Consider the following 20,062-nt stretch of genomic DNA (forward strand, 5'->3'; position numbering starts at 1 on the left):
AATATCTACTAACATTAATTTATCAAACAAATGCAGCACTTTAGTAATAACTGATGGCTTACAAATACAACCAGCACAGGGGCATCGACCGGAAACGTGTAGAAGCTTCTATTTGAAAACTGAGCTGAGAGAGAGGCTTCGAGTGATTCAGGCTCTGGTTACGGCAGTACACGGGATACACGGGATACACGGACACGTTTTCGCCTCTTCTGTCTGCACGTGGAGGGACCCCTGAAGTATCTCACTTGACATCACAGAAAGTGGTCATAGGGACGGGGCCCAAAACCTGCTGTGTGTTCGCCTCTGATTTGGCATCAAGCATATGTTTTACACCAAATAGGGAGCAGTGACCATAAAGGTCTGGCTTCGCCCCCAAAGGTGAGTTAATGCTTTATTGTCTGTTTTGGTAGAATGCGTTCTTCACATGTGTTGATATGGATTAAGGAATGAGGCCAGTTGGCGGCCTAATACTCGGCTAGTGTGCTAGTGATACAGGATGCAGACAGAACCCATAGTGGGTTGTATGTCTGGAGATATTTAAGAGTAGGTTAGATAAATGTCTATCAGGGATGGTCTAGACAGTATTTGGTCCTGCCATGAGGGCAGGGGACTGGACTCGATGACCTCTTGAGGTCCCTTCCAGTCCTAGAGTCTATGAATCACGGTGTTCAGCAGTATGTTTTCCACACTGTCTGAAAGCAGTTTGAAAATTGAATTGGTGCTGGCAAAATACAGATGAATTTATGGGTTTCCAAGACAGGAATCGTGGGAATTTGTTAGTATGACCCTATATCCCAGATTTCCTGTGGCTTCTGGTAGGCATCTGTGATAAATAAAGTGGGGGGATAGCTCCCTTTGATGGACACCCAGCTAGCCAGTTAGCTGTAAAATCCCTCTTGGTAGCTGTTCTTTACTTGCTTTAGCTGTAAAGGGTTAAGAAAAAAAAGTAAAGTAAAGAAAAAAAAAAGTGGCACCTGACCAAAAGAGCCAATGGGAAGGCTAGAACTTTTTAAAATGGAGAAAGAAAGTTTCCCTTTGTTGTTCTCTGGGCTGCAGGGACACAGGGCAGCAATGCTATAAGCAGAAATGCTATGTAAGGTTTGAACTATGTATGAAAAAGTGTCTTCCATACCTAGAAAAAATAATTTGGATAGTGAATGTTTAGTTAGACGCTATCAGATTTATTTCTTATTTCACCAATATTCACATGGGACAGTCTGAAAAGGACCGTGATGCCAGGATCTTTAGAAATTTAGGCATGTTTGCTTGAAGGAGCAGGAGAATTTTTGCTCTTCAGACTATTATGGACATTAACAGAGTTATGATGGCTTCTCCTCTGTGCTAACCCCTGATGCTTTTGTTTGCTTGTAACCTTTAAGCTGAACCCCCAAGAAAGCTATTTTGGGTGCTTAATTTTTGTAATTTTTTTTTTAAGATCTAGCAAAAAGTCTGAGATCCAGAGTAATGTTTTCCTCTTTGTTTTTAATAAAATTTACCTTTTTTTAAGAACAAGATTGGATTTTTGGTTTGTGCATGTTTGATTAGCTGGTGGCCACAGCTAATTTCCTTTGTTTTCTTTCTCAGCTCTTCCCCGGATTGGGGCTGGTGAGTTGGGAGGGGTGAAAGGGCTTGAGGATATCCTACAGGGAGGAATTCCCAAGTGCTCCTTCTTGGGTTCTAAGGGTGGTGTTTTTTTTTTTTTTGTTTGTTTTTTTGTTTTGTTCCCATTTAGTTGGTGTCAGCGTTTACCAAGCCAAGGTCAGAGAAAAGCTGTAACCTTGGGAGTGTAATACAAGCCTGGAGTAGCAAGTATTAATTTTAAAAATCCTTGCAGGCCCCCACTTCTATCACTCAAAATGACAGAGTAGGGATTCAGCCTTGACAGCATCCCACAATACACCCCAAGATAAATCCCAGAATGTAGAGCTGAGAGGTGAATATTGCACCTTGGGATGTATGCAGCATGGTTAACTTGAAAAAGTGGATAGGTGGGTAAAGGTTAATAAGGAAAGTATCATGAAATGGGCAGAACAAAGCAATATGGATGCACATACTTTCCCATCTGTTTGTACTCATCTGTTGTCTCTTGTCTTGGATTTAGATTGTAGTCCCTGTCCCAGAGTCTACCTTCTTTGTTCTGTGTTTGTACAGTATCTAGCACAGTGGGATTCTGGTTTGTGACTAGGCTCCTATATGCTACAGTAATACAAATATGTAGTAACAGGGCTGGTGCAAGGATGTTTTGCGCCCTAGGCGAAACTTCCACCTTGCGCGCCCCCCCTCCCCGTGCTCCCACCCTGAGGTGCTCCCCCCTTCGCCATGAGGCGCCCCCCTTGCGGCAGCTCTCCACCCTTCACCCGCCTCCCTGAGGCACCCCCCACCCCAGCTCACCCCTGCTCCGCGCACAAGCACGAACACCTTGCTGCTTCACTTCTCCCGCCTCCCAGGCTTGTGGCACCGATCAGCTTAGGCGCTGCAAGCCTGGGAGGTGGGAGAAGTGAAGCAGCCATGGCATGCTTGGGGAGGAGGCGGGGCAGGAGTGAGCTGGGGCAGGGAGTTCCTCTATGTGCCCCCCCTTTTTTCTTGCTGCAGGCGGCTCTCCCCGCGCTCTCCTGCTCCAGCTCCCTCCGCCTAAATGCCGGCGGCGACTGGGGCAGCCGAAGATCCAGCTGCCGCAGTTGCTGTCAAATAAAATGGTGCCCCCCAAATGCCAGCACCCTAGGCAACTGCCTAGGTCGCCTAAAAGGTTGCACCGGCCCTGGCTTCTGGAACTAGATTATCTAGGGGAATCCTTAAGCATATCACAAGGAAAGGTCTTTCATCAGATATCAGAGTAGCAGAGTTTCAGGACTAGATTTAAGTCTTAATTTAAAGGAAGTGCTTTTGGCCTGTCACTGCTATGTTAATAGAATCTATGGCAGTCTGTCTGGAGTTAGTCCCATGGCTAACTTCTATATAATCTTTCCAGAGCCATATGCTATATTTACAGCTGCAGGGCTATTCAACTCCAATCTCTTTCTTGCCAGAGGTAAAAACAGTATTAACTTAATGGTTGCACTTCTCCAAGGGAGTTCTTCTGGAGACCTCACAGTGTGTGGTTGTAGTGCCTTGAGCACCTTTTGGAAGTATATAGTCTTAATTTGCATTAATTTTATTATGTTGTTACAGTATCAGCCCATTGGAGAAGTTGTTTCTTGAGGACTGATGCTTGGATATTAGTTCTATATTCATCTGCTTTTGTGCTGTTTTCATACCAAGTCCAACTTCTGAAAAATTAATCTTCAGATTTTTTCCTATTTAACCGCCTTCATTAAAACTCATCTGTAACAAGCATTTATTAAGGGTCATCATGGTTCTTTTTTAATCTCTAGTGTCTTGTTTCCATTGATCTTTTAGTGAGTTTTGAACTATGTATTACCTATGTGATTCAAGAGGAAACATTGAAAGCTTATGATTAAGCATTTTGGCTTTTGTCTCTAACCTCTGTTCTCCAGAAACTGGGAATGGGCGACACGGAATGGATCACTTGATGATTACCTGTTCTTTTCATTCCCTCTGAGGCACCTGGCATTGGCCACTGTCAGAAGACAGGATACAGGACTAGATGGACCTTTGGTCTGACCCAGTATGGTCTTATATTCTTATGTTTAATGGATGAGCTCAATTATGGTTGTGTGATAATGCACTTCTCATTCAAAGGGTTAACACATATAAAGTATGTGTAAGGGGTAGGCATCTCTAGTCACCAGCTCTCTGGTTGGGCCCATTGAGTATCAGAAGACTCATAGACTCATACAATTTAAGGTCAGAAGGGACCATTATGATCATCTAGTCTGACTTCCTGCACAATGCAGGCCACAGAATCTCACCCACCCACTCCTGTAGCAAAGCCCTAACTTATGTCTGAGTTATTGAAATCCGCAAATTGTGGTTTGAAGACCTCAGGCTGCAGAGAATTCCTGCCCTGTGCTGCAGCGGAAGGCGAAAAACCTCTAGGGCTTCTGCCAATCTGCCCTGGAGGAAAATTCCTTCCCGACCTCAAATATGGCAATCAATTAACTCTGAGCTTGTGGGCAAGACTCACCAGCCAGCACCCAGGAAAGAATTCTCTGTAGTAACTCAGATCCCACCCCATCACAGACCACTGGGCATACCTACCTGCTGATAATCAAAGATCAGTTGCCAGAATTAGGCTATCCCATCATATCATCCCCTCCATAAACTTATCAAGGTTAGTCTTGAAGCCAGATATGTCTTTTGCCCCCACTACTCCCCTTGGAAGGCTGTTCCAGAACTTATCCCTAATGGTTAGAAGCCTGTCTAATTTCAAGTTAAAACTTCCTAGTGTCAGTTTTCCTTTGTTCTTGTGTCTCATTATAACTTAATAATCTCTCCTCCTAATATTTATCCATGTGATATATTATAAAGAACATCATCTCACTTCAGCCTTCTTTTGGTTAGGCTAAACAAGCAGAGCTCTTTGAGTCTCCTTTCATAAGGCAGGTTTTCCATTCCTCGGATCATCCTAGTAGCCCTTCTCTGTACCTGTTCCAGTTTGAATTCATCCTTCTTAAACATGGGAGACCAGAACTGCATACAGTATTCCAGATGAGGTCTCGCCAGTGCCTTGTATAACAGTACTAACACCTCTTTATCTTTGCTGAAAATACCTCTCCTGATGCATCCTAAAACCTTACCTTGTGCCCCATCTTACCTCTGTCTGCGCCTCTTCCCCAGAGCTGGGTCTGTGTCTGTGTGTATGTGGACAGGGGTAAGAGGGTGATGCTGGGGCTACAGATGGGGGTGGGGCCAGGAGTTTGGGGCTGGAAACCAGGACCAGCAGTTGGGGCTGGCAACCAGGACAAGCAGTTGGGGCCAGGAGCAGAGCTGAGTGGCATGCCCTCCCCACTCCCCATGGGGGCTGGCCCAGATCCCAGCTGAGTTCCCTCGAATGTTCCTGTGTGCCCTCCTTGTGGCGGGGTTGGGGTGGAGGAGAGGAGTTTGGGAGGCACCCCACAGTTTGGGGATCTCTGTACTACAGACTGGGTCACTAGAAAGGTGTGTTTTTTTTTTTTTTTTTAGTATATAGTAGCTCTGTGATACTTAACTTCAGGAGATTATTCTTGGAAGAAAATATGAGTTAACGGGTATGCTATTCATCCTCTCTAGAACTAAATGTTTTCCACCATGACATGGTTTTATATGAAGAGCATGGATTGAAGGTCGGTCTTTCAAAGTAGTAAGAAGAGGAGAGTGAAGCTAGCGATAGTGAATTGTGGAGAAATGAGTAAAAGGATGAAGGAAAGAACAGAGGCGAAGGATAGTTGTGTAGAGAGGAAAGGGTGCTAATTTAAGTATGTGGGAAAACAGTTTCCCTTCAACTTAATCATAAATGATTAATTGGTAGTATTAAAAAAAGCATATGACTGACAAATGGTGCTTTAATAATATACCCAAATTGTGTGGATGCCAGAGAGCAGTATTTGAAATTTGTTTACCTTTTGTATAGTACAGTAAAATTGCAGTTGGAAGGAGTGCATCTTGTCTCCTCATTTGCTCCTGACCTTCGATGACTTATGTACTTACTTTTGTGTTAAATTTTAATGTAATACTTAAAAAAACCCAGATGATTAGGAGTACCCTTTTATCAGCACTTCATATGTCTGTTTTAAAATGCATAATATTTCCTATTCTTTGAACTGAGGCATGTTCCTGTAAAATGCGCTTTGTTTTATGCCACACACGTTTGCACTCTCTTCATTTTGTTTGTAAAACCCATAACATTTGGGCAAAGACTTCTTTGTTTTCAGTTTTTTGCGTTCCCCACTGCTTCTTTTGTTCTATTCTTGAATTTTCTTGTGCTGTGCTTTTTAAGCCCAATATGAAGTCTTGAACACTGTTTTCTTAATTACCTGCTGAATCATTTCCTTCCTTCTTGTTTGGAACTTAATTTTAGAGGTCATTGTTCTTTTTCAGTGGTCAGTAGAACTTAATCATATTCTTTATGTAACCTCTTCCCCCTTCTGATTTAGGTCTGTTCTTCCTCTCAGTCAGTGTTCCCAGGCTTTTATTCCTGAATACTAGAAAATATTATTTTGTCAAAAATCTTAAATGTAATGTTTCGCTGGTTCCCATAGGATTGTGAATACTGTACATTTTGAAAGAGAGAGGAGATGTTATAAAGTGGGAGAATATCTTGTCTCTGAGGATCTAAGCAGAAATAGGAAAGAAGTGGTTTGAATACTAAGGACCAAATAATTTTCCTATTTAAGCAAATGGGAAAATATCCAGCTGACGTAAATTTTTGGCCTCTCCTGTTTGGAATAAAAGTCTGGTTTGGTAGTCCAGGGTGAAACAATTTTAATCAAGGCAATATAAAATCATGATTTAAATCACTTAATTTTTAAAAAAAGATTTAAATCAGGTTGTGGCTTTGTAAATCTAATTGAAAACTTGTGCTATGTCAACTTTACACTAACAGTGACAATGAACTAAATTGTAAATGCTGTTTTTAAAAAAACAGATGCCAGTATTGGGGAAGTTATTTGAAGTTTACACAACTGCTCTAGGCAAAAAACAAAACTTGATAAAAAAGACCCTAATCCTGCAATCGCATAAGCAGGTACAACTTGACTCATATTATGAAGGTCTGGAAGCATTGTTGCTGGAGAGGGGAATTCTTTTGTTTGCTCTCCAGCAAAACTTTCCTTTGACTGATTTATATAGTGACGTTAATAGGCTAAAGAGTGAACCAGAATGAGCATGGAGCCCTTGGGAGCTGGAAGAGAGAAAAAATGAGGGTTCACGGGTAACTTTTACTCACTCCTCACACTGCTTTACAAAGGGGTGAGAGGGATGTTTAAATGGCATGAACGTTAGTGGGGAAAAATCAATCACACTTCTTAAAATAATGGGGATACCAATTGCGACTCCATAGTTAAAGTTGAGTTTTACATTTAAAACAGAGATTCAATCTCTTTGTTATGTAGGAAGAGTGCAGTGTAACAGCATTTACTTCTTAAGTACAGAATGAATTTTGAGAATTTACAAGTAAATCTGTTAGTTTGACTTAATCTCAGAGTGCTGTTTGATTTTGTTTGTCCTGAATGACTTTAACAGAGTAACATCCTCTTCAAACATTTGATGTAGTTAAGTTTTTGAAATCACATGCATAGGCTATATTTGATGAAATTGGATGTAAGTAATGTTGCTAAATTACTAATGAATGTTGTATTAAATTATGATTATATAGGCTGAACCAGATCATCAGTTTATGTCACACTGGTGCAGTTGTAACCTAAGAGGTGTAACCAGTATTGCCACTCCAACTGCCCAAAAATCACGACTAAAGCCCTGCAAAAAACATGGTGCAGGGGGAGGGAAAGGGAACTTTTGGGGTTCTTTTTATTTGCCATTTTGTTTTTGAACCTTTAGGGTGCACTTAGGTCACCTTCTCAAGGTTTTTTCTGCAGCTGTAAGGACTAGAAACTTACTTGTTTTTAAATGAAAGTTGAGATTATCTCTTAATTACATGATTCCAGGAGTTCGGTATTTTTCTTGAAGCCCAAGTACTTCGAGAGTCATGATAAAATTACAAGAGTCAGTATTTCTGGGTAACTCAACCAATCATTGCCTTTCCTCTTAGGGCTGGCAAGAAAGTCAGTTGACTGGTCAGATAACATAAATTAGCTACCTTCTATTTGGATGCGGTCAAATATTCCAGCAAGAATGCTGTAAAGTAGGCAGTGGCCTATCGTACTATCTGTTAGCAAGCCTACTTAAATGTTTCGATTGCTCATTTTGCTACATGCTAATACTGTTTGTTGGGGAAAAGTAACTAATTAAGTGTTGAACATCTTGATAGGCTAGAATCTTCTAGAACAAACATATGTATGTTTTGATTTGTATACCTGGCTGTCAGTGTGTGTGTAGGTTTACAAACCATGTTAAGACAAAACAAATTAAAAGACACGGTCCCTGTCCCAAAGAGCTCACAAGCTGCACTGACTAGACAAACGTACTGAAATTAACACAGAAGGGAGTTGGGGAGGCAGAGCAGGGTTCAAGGTAATTAAATCTCCTCCCCCAACACAAAGAAAATAGATACACAGCTTGAAGGGTTGATGGGCTGCCTACCTAGCATAAAAGAGACAAGTTGGGTAGGTGAAGAGTTCTGTGTAAGCTCGAAAGCTTGTCTCTCTCACCAACAGAAATTGGTCTAACAAAAGATATTACCTTTCCCACTTCTTTTATCTAATATCCTGGGATAAACACAGCTACAACACTTCTGATGGAACACAAGTTAATACATTTTTTCTTTTATAGTTGCTATGTGTTTGTTTTATTTTTGTTAACTCTTCAATCTTGAATAATATTCGCATTTAAATGCTAACTAACATTGCTTAAAATTTTCTTTTTTTAGAACTTCATTGTTTTACATTTTTCTGAGTTAAAATAACTCAGTTAAGTAACTAGGCATAAGGTTCTAAGGCTAAGCCTGTTGGAGACCATCAAGTCTTACTATCTGCTGTTTTTTCTGTTCTATTAAATAGTGCTTTTAAAATAAACATAATTTTTTTTACGTTATTTGACCATTCAATTGACCAGTTATTTTTGGACGGGTCAGATGGTCAACCTTACTTCTGCTACAGCAAATGTTCATGCTAAAATTCTGTAGGTTGTAATGTGTCAGTGGTATGAGAGACTGGCTTCATGTATCAAGAGATGATATTTCATAGATGAAGTAACAGTTAGGACCAAGGCCTGGTCTAACCTACAGGGTTAGGTCAGTGTAAGCTGCCCTGTGCTGACCTAGCTGTTGAAGTGTCTTCTCTTAAATTTGTTTTCTGCCAACATAAGTTCTTCTCTATGCCGATTTCATAACATCACATGCCCAACTGGCATAGAGTCACGGTCAGTGTAATTAGGTCAATGCAATAATAGTGAAGACACTGCATTGCTTATGTCGAGACTGTTAACTAGCTTTCAGGAGCTATCCCACAATGCATCACACAGACAATACAATTGATACAAGGGCTTCTGATGAGGACATGACTGCCAACACAAGGAGCCAATTATGTGCACAAGTGATTTAATAACTATGGTGGCTGTATGTTGATATAAGTTAGGTTGACATAATTTTGTAGTGTAGACATACCCTAAATCTTTAAGGCTGACTTCACTAGGAAGAAAGGTGTATTCTTAACTACAGTTGGTGCTATATACATATAATATATACATACAAAACGAACCTCATATTTAACTTAATTTGCCACTCGCAAGTTAAGTTCTAGTTAAAAAAATCAGAAAACACACCAAAAGCCAGCAAAACCACTGGACCCCAAATGCACATATTTCTCATCAGTCATTCTCATGAAAACACATAAACCCATGCCAAATGCAAGCATTAACACTACATGCATTATTTATATAAACCCAAAACAGGTTCTTCCCTCTCCTTCATTTAAGAATGTCAGGCTACTTTCTCCTCATGGGGTCCCAGAGCTTGGGCTTCAGCCCGAGCCCGAACAGCTACATGATGCTTTTACAGTCCCACAGCCTTAGCACTGTGAGCCTGAGGCAGCTGATATAGGCCAGTCAGAGATGATTGATTGCAGTTCCTTAGAGTACGGTATACTTGTGTTCTGAAAAGTGACTCTGTGTTTTAACATTTCATATTTGTGTATTAAGTATTTTACGATCAAATCTGTTCAATTTAAAATTAAGTCTTTTTTGGTGTGTTTTTTGGGGATAACTGCAGGGCTGAATACTTGGAATCTGAATGAAAAGTTGAGGTCTTCGAGTGATGAAGCACCAACAATAAAGTTTCTGTTTTCAGTACTTAGTTAACAATTCTGTTCTGTACTTACTGGAATAGAATCCAGAACTCACTTTTCAAGAGCTGCAATGACTGGAGGGCTAACAGGTAGAAAACAGGTATTTTAGTAAAGATAAAGGATGTGATGAATTAGACACAAGGAAAAGGTCTGTTGACAGAGGAACCAATTTTTACATACATTTCAGAGAAGAACTTACAGTGAACTATCTTGTGGAATTCAGAATCATGGTGGCTTTGAATGTGAATACAATAGAATTATTTTTAGTTGACTTGTAAAATTTAATTGCTCTTATGTTTAAAAGGATTGTCAAAGTTTAATGGTCTCTTCTCACCTCAGACGTACCTTGCATTAACAGTTGTTGTCGTTGTGTGCAACTAGATTTGAGATTAGATAAACTATGCACAATTTACATGAAAATTTAGCAACCTGGATACAAACTAATTGGCCAGCCTGTACCACTGCGGTGATGCTGCTAAATTAATATTTTACTTGCCTTGTGCAATTAGAATTTTGCAGTACTGGATTAGACAATGTACACTATTTTTGGATTTTTCTGTAACACCGATCATAATAGTAAGTAAGTGCTTCTCAGTTAAATTAGAGCTGCATAGTGATGTCCCTAGTGGATTCTGTAGTCTTCTGCTCTTCACCCCGCTGTAGAAGGCTCTGACTGGGTAGAAATATGTATATTTTAAAAAATAAACTTACTTCTCTGATTATGCTGGGAAAACTTCCTGAAAGAGGGGAAGGAAGAATCTTTCAGTACACCTTAAAGATGTCTGAGCTCTGGATTAGTCATAGTTCTTGTGGGAGCTCATTCCATAGCTAGATCCCCTCGACCGATTAAAGCTTTATCTCTGTGTCTCATGCATTTTTGTCTGGATTTTATAAGCTGCATTGTCCCAGAGGAGCACAGCTGTGTTGGTGAGTCATGGATGGAGATGTAGTTGCAGATGTAGCTGAGTCCTAATTAGTATATTTTGAATAAAAGCTTGTGTAAATATGATTCTTATTTAGAGTTCTTATCATATATTCCACCTGTCTTAGAAAAAATTGGGTGATATTTTTTATCCTGATAAAAACAACTAATGAAATAATAATTTTTTCTTGTATTTCTGACATGTATAATAAGCTAGGTGGATACATGGATAGGCAGAACAATTTTCCTTTTGTTTACTTCCTTGCCCCTCAAATGTAGCAGTTTCCTTGTATATTAATCTCTCTTAAGTTTAAACCTTTGGATAAGCTTACCCGGGTCATTAAAAAAATATTAGTTTCCACTTACAAACATTTTTTTTTGAATTCATGGATATGTGATTTTTATTTTTATTAGCTTACAGGAACCTGCCATCTTATATCTGTACAGCTTCATACATTGTATAGCGTACCTACAAGAAGTTCTTTGAGTAGTCTCCTTGTGGATGCTCCATATCAGGATGTATATGCATCTGTGCACTCTGTAGTGGGAATTTTTCATCAGCAACGTCCGCGTGTCTGGATGTCCGCTCAACGTCCTTTTGCTCTCGTACAAGAGCACATGGGGAGGAATGGACTTGGCGCAGCTCAGTTCTTTCTCAGCTGCCTGAGGCTTGAGATAGAGCATCATGGTGTCTGCTAACATGTCTACCCCTCTCGTTAAAATGTCTTTTTTTTCTTAGTATATTTTTCTTTGTGTTTTACACAATTGGTACTTTAAAAAAGATTTTTTTCTCCCTCCTCTTTTTTTGTCCGATTTGGGCCTTTGATCCATGGCCTTGAGTATGGGTTGTCCCCAAGATCTTAGGCTTCAAACCTTTCCTGACCTGCCACAGGACTTCCCTCCTTGTCCACCGCCTCCGCTCCCAGCGATGAACATTCAAGCTGCCTCTACTGCTTTAGGGAGCCTTATGTCTCGTCCAAATATAAGCTCTGCTCACGGTTTAAGAGTAGATACAGTAAACTGAGGGAGGATAGGCTCAAACTCCTGTTAATGCAGTGCTTACTGAGACCTGTGGGGTTTGAGTCCCCCTGTGCATTAGATTGTCAGAGAGCTCTTGTGACTATCCCTACTGAGATTACAAACAGCTCTTTTTCTCTCCTGCTGATAATAGCTCACCTTAACTGATCACTCTCCTTATAGTGTGTATGGTAACACCCATTGTTTCATTTTCTCTGTGTGTGTGTGTGTGTGTATATATATATCTTCCTACTGTGTTTTCCACTACATGCATCCGATGAAGTGGGCTGTAGCCCATGAAAGCTTATGCTCAAATAAATTTGTTAGTTTCTAAGGTGCCACAAGCCTATGTTTGTTGGGGGTGTAGATGGTTCTAAGCCAGGCCTAAACACACTGGGAGTGGGTCCTTTTAGAGCAGACTTTTCAGCATTGCAGTGAGCAGAACAGAGATAGGATCTGCTGGTTGCTGTATGTGCTTCAAAAAATGGCTGACCTTTCAGGAGCCAATTGTCCAGAAAAGGAAAAACTGTTATTTCCATTTGATGAAGATGGACTGTGGCGGCTGATAGAACTTTAGTAAAGATCCTTGGAGCAGTGGAAAGACCAAAAGGTGGAATGTGATACTGGTAGTGGTCTCTACCCAGGACAAAATATTGTAAACATTTGTGCAAATGTTGCATGGCTGTATGGAAAATAAGCATCCTGGAGGTCAAGGGAGACAAACCATTTCCCAGGTCCAGAGAGGGAATTACTGCTAGGGTTATCATTCTGAATCATTGAGCTCAGACAAAGATGTTTAGTGTCCTGAGGTCTAGAATTGGTCTCCATCCCCTGTTTTTCTGGGGGTCCAGGAAACACCTGGAACATAATCCTTTCCCAACCAAGTCCAGTGGGACAGATTTGATCACCTCCACTGTTAGGAGGGATTGTACCCTCTTGTGTCAAGAGACTCTTGTGAGGGGAGTCCTTGAAGAAAGCAGTGGGGAGTGGGGATACGAGGGTGGAAGTGAGTTGAAACGGATGAAATAACCTGTAGATATCACTTCCACGATTTGTGTGTCCAAGGGGATGAGTTCCTATCAAGGCAGAAAATGAATGAGATGGCCCTTATGAGGTGGAGAGAGGATATTTGCAGTGTAAAATTTGGAGGAGGAGAGGTCAGCAGGTCAAAATAGTCATTTTGAGGATGTCGCGATCTACGATTAAGCGCAGTTTTAATCACTGTTAAGCAATAGAATACCAATTGAAATTTATTAAATATTTTTGGATGTTTTTCTACATTTTCAAATATATTGATTTCAATTACAACACAGAATACAAAGTGTACAGTGTAATAGTCACTTTATATTATTTTTGGTTACTAATATTTGCACTGTAAAAATGATAAACAAAAGATAGTATTTTTCAGTTCACCTCATACAAGTACTGTAGTGCAATCCCTTTATCGTGAAAGTGCAGTTTACAAATGTAGATTTGTTTTGTTATGTAACTGCACTCAAAACCAAACAATGTAAAACTTTAGCACCTACAGGTCCAGTCAGTCCTATTTCTTGTTCAGCCAATCGTGAAGACAAACAAACAAGTTTGTTTACATTTGCGGGAGAAATGCTGCCTGCTTCTTATTTACAATGTCACTTGAAAGTGAGAACAGGCATTCACACTTTTGTAGCTGACATTGCAGGGTATAAACATTTGTATGCCCCTTCATGCTTCGGTCACCATTCCAGAAGATACGGTTCCATGCTGATGATGCTCACGTGACATTACGTTCCATATTCTTTATGGAAATATGCTTATGATATAACTGAGATATATCTTATGCAAGATAGCTCATGTAAGATATCATTGGAAAGATTACGGCTTACTGAATGTGATTATCCAATTTTTATGCGTGCCAACAAATTTAATGCGTCTGTGATGTTGCAGTCCATATGGTTTATGAAAATATGCATATGAATCTGAAAATGATGTAACTGAAATATGCTTTATGCAAAAGATCTCTTGTAAGATATCATGACAAAGCTTATAATCTGAGTCTGTTCATCCTATTTGTATGCATGTATCATTGTTATATCTGAAGCTAGAAATATGAAGTACAAATCTGAGGTTCTATTGTAATTATGCAAACTGTGGGCAGTTAATGGTGGTTTAGAATCTTGATGTCTCCCATTGACTATGACAATTGGTTGTAGATGGTTTATTTACTTGCAAGCCTTCCTGTGTACATGTGGGCCAGCCCATGGGTAGTGAAGAATGAGGTCTTACAGTAACATGTGACCATGTCACCTGATAATGAAATCCATCTTAAATCTGGTACTTTTCCATTTAGAAGCAGAGGTGGGGACCCGGAAAGACAAGAGCCTTGCCTTGTGCCAAAGCTATAAAAGAGGGTGGAGCAGAACAAAAGAGCCTGCTAGTCATGACAGAGCCCCTGCTTTCCACTGAAGATGTCTGCTGGAAGTAACAAGTGTAGTAAGAGGAGGCTGTAAGATATAAACCTTGGTATTAGAGGCCCAGTATGAGGCCTGAGGCCTGAACTAAAGTAATGGTCAAGACTTTGCTAACATAAAGCAAAGTTAAGCTGTGAGCCAGAGGCAGACCTTGCTCACAGAAGCTGGCAAGGAAAGGGCTGATGCTGCAAAAAGAGACATACCTAAACGGTACTGGACACCAGATATCAGAACATTCGCATACTTGTACGCTCCACACAGATAACAAGGAATAGGCTGACCCATCCCAGTGACAGGGCCAAAAGGGTAATATGATGGATCGAGTTGTTTTGTTCGAACCAACATGTACAAGGTGAGAGGCGGCACCTTACTACGTAGAGGGGTTGTATCTTGCTACGTAGAAGGGTTGCACCTCAATACATCAGGAGTGATGTGTAGCTTGTTTGTACCTGTGTATAAGAATGCATCCCTGGGGCAGTGTCTTTGTCCAATCGAGGGGGCAGTGGAAAGTCCTGCCACTGACTGAGTTGAGTCGATTGCCAGGTGGCACATACTCGTAGTATGTCCTGTAGAGTAAAATCTAGAGGGAACTATCATTGTGCTTCGTTTGACAGTAAACCTGGCCGACGTGCCTTCGTACCTTACTAGACTCTGTGGTCATTGGGGGTTTTCTCGGGATCTGCTGTGTCAGCTATATGCGCAGAGCTGGGACAGCACACAGAGGGAACACACGCATGCAGCCAAGTGATATCAACATTAAAGAGAGCAAAGCACCACACTGGTAGCATCTGACAACAACAAGGACTGTACCAGGGGAAAGGAGTCTAGTCTTTGAATGAAGCTTATTGGAACATCTCTGATGGTGAGATATTACCTGTAATCAGTTTCTCAATGTATTAGGCTTAGACTTGTGTGTTTTTCCTTTATTTTGCTTAGTGACATACTCTGTCTGTTATTACTTTTTATTCTTAATAAATTCACTTTTGTTTATTAATGAACCCAAAGTAAATGATTTAATATCTGCGGGGTCAAGTTTGGAAAACAAAGGATTCCCACCTTATGTAAACCTTATTTAAGGGTGGGGAGGAAGGCAAACGGGACTCCTCTCCATGACCTGTCTGCCCAAGAAGAAAGACTGCTGAAGGCACTTGAAGGGAAGGCAAGGGGGGAGTTCAGACTGAGATGGGGTCCAGTCTGAAAAGAAATATAACTAGATCTCTAAACTACAGAAATTTTGCAACCTCCCCAAAATAACATTTAGAGTAAGAAATTACATTTTGTAGCCTGTTTCTAAGTATATTGAGCTAAGCTTGCGTATTTTGTTTTGTTTGCTCATTAATCTGCTTTGTTCTGTCTATTCTCTCTTATATTCACTTAAAATAAGTTAATAAACTTATTGCTTGTTTATAATATAGCCCCGTTTGTACAATTCATTGTGTGTGTGTGGGGGGGGGGCATAAGAGACTGTGCATACCTTCCTCCACACTTAGGGAGGAGGCAGATTTCATAGTATACCCTTGGGTCTGCGCTCCAAGGAAGGCGGACACCTGAGTGCAGGGGCAAGTCTCTTAAGCTGAGTCTTCCCAAAACTGATCTCAGGGTCTGTGTCATTCTTCAGTTGGGTGTGGTACTGCCTATGTGTGTTCTGGAGGAGGCTTAATAGCCTTGCTCCACAAGACAGGTAAAAGGGTGTCCAAGATGGCATAACGGGTGTGCTCAGTGGTATCTCAACACATCAAGTGGCATCCTAATGAGAGCAACCTGTCACAGCTCATTCAAAAAAAATGTGTTAATTAAATTTGTGACTGAACTCAGGGGGGAGGGGGGGGAGAGGATTGTATGTCTCCTGTTGTGTTTTACCCACATTCTGCCAATTATTTCATGTTATAGCAGTCTCAGATGATGACCCAGCACGTTTGTTTTAAGAACACTTTCACAGCAGATTTGACAAAATGCAAAGAAGGTACCAGTGTGAGATTTCTAAAGAAGCTACAGCACTCAATTTAATATTAAAGAATCTGAAGTGCCTTCCAAAATCTGAGGGGGTTGAGATGTGGAGCATGCTTTCAGAAGTCTTAAAAGAACAGCACTCTGAGGCGAAAAGTACAGAACTTGAACTACCAAAAAAGGAAATCTTCTGCTGGTGGCATCTGACTCAGATAATGAAAATGAACATGCGTTGGTCTGCACTGCATTGGTTCATTATCGAGCAGAACCCGTCATCAGAATGTACGCATATCCTCTGGAATGGTGGTTGAAGCATGAAGGGACATATGAATTTTAGGGAATTTGGCACATGAATATCTTGTGACACTGGCTACAACAGTGCCATGTGAATGCCTGTTCTCATTTTCAGGTGACATTGTAAATAAGAAGCAGGCAGCATTTCTCCCGCAAATGTAAACAAACTTATTTGTCTGAGTGATTGGCTGAACAAGAAGTAGGACTTGAGTGGACTTGTAGCCTCTAAAGTTTTACTTTGTTTTATTTTTAATGCAGTTTTTTGATACATAATTCTACATATGTAAGTTCAACTTCCATGAGAAAGAGATTGCACTACAGTACTTGCAATGGGGGAATTGAAAAATACTATTTCTTTTGGTTTTTACAGTGCAAATTTGTAATAAAAATAAACTATACACTGTATTCTGTGTTGTAATTGAAATCCATATATTTGAAAATGTAGAAAACATCCAAAAATATTTAAATAAATGGTATTTTATTATTGTTTAACAAAGCGATTAATCATGATATTAATTTTTTTTAAATTTCTTGACAGCCCTACTTTTTACTGGAGCAAAGGTGGTCCAGTAAAATATATTATTTCACTTATCTTGTCTCTCTAATATCCTGGAACCAGCATGGCTGTATCAGTCCTCCATCTATCTCTTAAAACCTCATGTCTCATCATAGCCATTATTTTGGCCAGGAGAGTAGGGGAACTTGAAGCCCTTGTGGCTGACCCACCATACATGGTATTCTGTTGCAACAAGGTGACACTACCTCTGCATCCTCATGTCCTTCCTAAGGTTTCCTCAGAATTTCACATATCCCAAGCCTCAGTCTTCAAAAGACAAAATGAGCCTTCATTCACCAGATGTAGGAAGAGCTCTTGCTTTTTACCTAGACAGGAAGGCTTACCAAGACTACTTATCTCAATTGTAAAAGGACAGGTGATTTCCACTCAAAGACTGTTGATTGCAGGATGCATCTTAACTTGTTACAAAGTTGCAGGGATTTGACTACCTCCAAGAGCTATTGCTCACTCCACCAGGGCTCAATCCACCTCTTGTCCTGCTGAGAAATATACCTGTCCCAGACATTGGCACAGCAGCCACCTGGTCTAATACACACAAGTTCTCCCAGCACTGCACTGTTGTGAGTTCTTCCAGAGCTGATGCAGCTTTTGATGATGCTGTTCTACAATCTGTACTGAATCCACCTCCAAAGTGACAATATTGCTTGGGAGTCTCCTGATGTGAGACACCCACAGGGATACTACTAGAAAAAATTAGAGGTTACTTACCCTTGTAGCTTAACTGAAATTCTTGGAGATGTTTCCCTTGCTGGGTGCTCTGCTACCCACCTTTCTTCCCCTCTGCCACAGAGCCAGTCATTGGATTTCCATGGTTGAGAAGGAATTTAAATGGTGCCAGGTCCACTCCTCCCTTTATGCTCTCATACTGGAGCACAAGTATATGGACTTGTGGATGCTACTGATGAAAAGTTTCTGAGCCAGAGTGCACAGGTGCACACACATCCTGATGTGGAGCACTCTTAGGGGGACATATTTCAAAGAGCTCCAGTTACTGTAAAAAGTAAGTAACCTCTTCTTCCTGATGGAAATTATGTCAAAGTAATTTCACTTTCATAAAGTAATAAAAACGTGGAACATTGTAAAACGTATAAATACTGTGCACATGTATATAGATTTACATTTACGCCACTGGTATAATACAATTGGAAGTCTTGGGAAAATGCAACCATACATTTTTCAAGAGAATCAAGAGCACAACACAAATATTGATCTGGTTCAGGAACTGCTTCCTTTTATTTCTAGGTGTGGTCCTGTTTAGAAGAATGACAAGATGAAAATGGGACCTTCGTATTCAATAGATATGCTCCTTATAATCTCTGTTGCTTGTTTCAGTGACAAAAATAAGTTTTAATACTTCACTGTACTGCTGAGCCAAAACAAATCTGGGAGTGGAATCTGGATTCTGTTATGGATTAAGAACATAAGAACGGCCATGCTGGGTCAGTCCAAAGGTCCGTGATAGTCCAGTATCATATCGTCGACAGTGGCCAATTCCAGGTGCCCCAGAGGGAATGAACAGAATAGGTATTCATCAAGTGATCCATTCCCTGTTACTCATTCCCAGCTTCTGGCTTGCACATAATTAAGTTCTAATTTCAAGGCCAAATTATACTCTTGTTTACCCTGGTGCATCCCTGTTTAAAAACAATTTGGTTGCACCTGGTTGAGGACAGAATTGGATAAAAATCTTAATACTGGTTATGAGGCATGAGATAGAAAGAAGGGACCTTGACTCTTGGGTCCCATGCTAAATTTGGTGAATTTGTAGGGCTGGTAGTTGGAGGTGGTGGTGGGAGAAGAGAACACCTTTGAAATTTTTTAACTGAACACATTTGTTACGGAAATCAATATACAAACACTGACCCCTCATAGTGCTATTTCTGTAGAATTGCTCATAGATCAGAATTTCATTTGAAGTGTATAAAAGGGAGCATACATTTTATCCTCTTTCTTTTACGGACTTGCTATTTCAAGTAGATGACTGAAAGGTTTCTCTCCTCCTCCCCCAGTAATTTTCTATATGGATGATTGTTTGTTTCTCAGCGTTTAATCTTATAAAATATTTTTGTGACTCAGAGTTGTTCCTTTATTTTGTGTTCTAAGAATAGTCACGGTTTTTCATGACATTTGCTTTAGTGCTGCTTGCTATTTTCCAGAATAAGACAAATTATTTCTATTTTTATAGTAATACATTACTTTACTTCTGAATTTGCCATAGTAATTTTGTTTATTCATTTACAGAGCCAATGATTGTGATAGTTTAGGAATACATTTCTGATAGTAAATATGGAGAAAACATTCCTTTGGTGAATATAGGAAATTATTTTTGCAGTTTAATATAAAATATAAGTACTTATTGGTTCACAGTCAAGCTGGAAAGGCATATTGAGTGGTGTCCCACAGGAACTGGTCCTGAGTCCTGTTCTGTTCAGTATCTTCATAAATGATTTAGATAATGACACTTAGAGTACACTTACAAAGTTTATGGACAATACCAAGTTGGGAGGGGTTAGAAGTGTTTTGGAGTCCATGATAAAAATTCAAAATGATCTGCCCAAACTGGAGAAATAGTCTGAAATAAATAGGAGGAAGTTCAGTAAGGACAAATGCAAAGTACTCCAATTGCATACATACAAAATGGGAAACGACTGCATAGGAAGGAGAATTACAGAAAGGGATCTGGGGGTTTCAATGGATCACAAGCGAAAAGTGGGTCAACAGTCTAACACTGTTGCAGACAAACCAAACATCATTCTGGGATGTATTAGCAGGAGTGTTACAAACAACACATGAGAAGTAATTCTTCCACTCTACTCCACACTGATAAGACCTCAACTGAAGTATTGTGTTCATTTCTGGGTACTGCATTTCATGGAAGATGTGGACAATTTGGAGAAAGTCCAGAGGAGAGCAACAAAAAATGATTAATGATATAGAAAACATGATCTGTGAGGAAAGATTGTAAAAACTGGGTTTGTTTAGTCTGGAGAAGAGAAGACTGAGAGGGGACATAAGTTTT

General features: G+C 40.2%; 1 protein-coding gene across 6 annotated transcripts in view; it reads left to right on the forward strand.

The window, feature by feature from the left end:
* VPS13B (vacuolar protein sorting 13 homolog B) overlaps nt 1-20,062 on the forward strand; it is a 996,761-nt gene that overhangs the window by 19,374 nt on the left and 957,325 nt on the right. The gene's annotated exons all lie outside the window — the stretch shown is intronic.

The sequence above is a fragment of the Chelonoidis abingdonii genome, chromosome 2, assembly GCF_003597395.2.
Source record: "Chelonoidis abingdonii isolate Lonesome George chromosome 2, CheloAbing_2.0, whole genome shotgun sequence".
In the NCBI taxonomy this organism is placed as follows: domain Eukaryota; kingdom Metazoa; phylum Chordata; order Testudines; family Testudinidae; genus Chelonoidis; species Chelonoidis abingdonii.